The sequence below is a fragment of the Branchiostoma floridae genome, chromosome 3 (assembly GCF_000003815.2).
Source record: "Branchiostoma floridae strain S238N-H82 chromosome 3, Bfl_VNyyK, whole genome shotgun sequence".
NCBI lineage: Eukaryota > Metazoa > Chordata > Leptocardii > Amphioxiformes > Branchiostomatidae > Branchiostoma > Branchiostoma floridae.
Window position 1 is genome coordinate 23,108,860 of NC_049981.1, and position 1,425 is coordinate 23,110,284.

Here is a 1,425-nt window from a genome sequence, read left to right on the forward strand (position 1 = left end):
CGTTCTCGAGATACAGCGCCCTTAATCCCCAGCTTCCAAAAGTTTCCCACGCCCGTGAAAACCATACCTGCATACATGCAGGTAACAACGTCACTGACACTGACAAGAAATGTGTGCCCTGTATTGTGGGATGGTTTAGATGACCATATCTGTAAAGCAGCTAGTATATTTGCAACTACCAATGGTGGAATTGTGTAAACAAAATACATAACTGTAAAGCTGGACTGTAGTCATAAACTGTTATTGCTGGATGTGGACAAGGCAAGAGAATTATATGCTACCAGATACATTTTATTGAAATGGAAACAATACACAAGATTTTAGTCCATTCAAAGTCTAGTATGGTATGCGACATTATCCTTCAACTTTGACACCGCATTTCCAAAACTGTTCTTAAAACTAACCTTTACTTCTTTGGTACCAAAAACAACATTCACTATTTGAAATGTACGTAGACTCAATATGTCTGGGAAAATCGGAGATCACAGCCCTCTTTTTGTACAATGTGCCATTATGGTGAAGCAAACCAGTACTGTACGGATGGCAACTCTTTCACGTCGCAGTGGCCATGTCGGGGATTTCACAACAGCTGGGATTCGATCACGTCCATATGATCCAGCAGCATTCTGAATGGTGGACAACAACATTGCTACACATGTCACTGTGCGCTACGTATACGATTAATTATTCTGAAGAAAGTGTTCATGTACACAGATCGCCATGAATTGCATACAAGGCCACAACAAGTAAATTTTATGGATGACATCATCGCATACTCAAAATTTAATACGAGAGGTAAAAGAAACAAGATGGACAACAAACAAGATGCCTAGATACCAAACAAGAATCTAGTTGTAGTGTCACTTCTACAACTACATTCAAGGCTACCACACTAGTGTCACTTCTACAACTACACTCAAGGCTACCACACTAGTGTCACTTCTAGTTTCTACAACTACACTCAAGGCTACCACAGTAGTGTCACTTCTACAAATACACTCAATTGTACCAAACTAGTGTCACTTCTACAACTACACTCAATGCTACCAAACTAGTGTCACTACTACAACTGCACTCAAAGCTACCAAACTAGTGTCACTTCTACAACTACAGTCAAACCTGTCTATAGCGGCCACTCAAGGGACCAGACAAATTTAGCCACTATAGACAGGTGGCCTCTGTATAGAGGTGGCAACTTGTAGATAAAATACCCAAGGGACCGACAAAAAGTGGCCACTATGGACAGGTGGCCCCTTTGTAGAGGTGGCCCCTAATACAGGTTTGACTGTACACTCAAGGCTACCAAACTAGTGTCACTTCTACAACTACACTTAAGGCTAAAGTAATGTCAGTTCTACAACTAACGTTACATTCAAGGCTACCACACTTGTAATGCTGCTTGCTGGCGTCCCGTGCTGGCGGCGT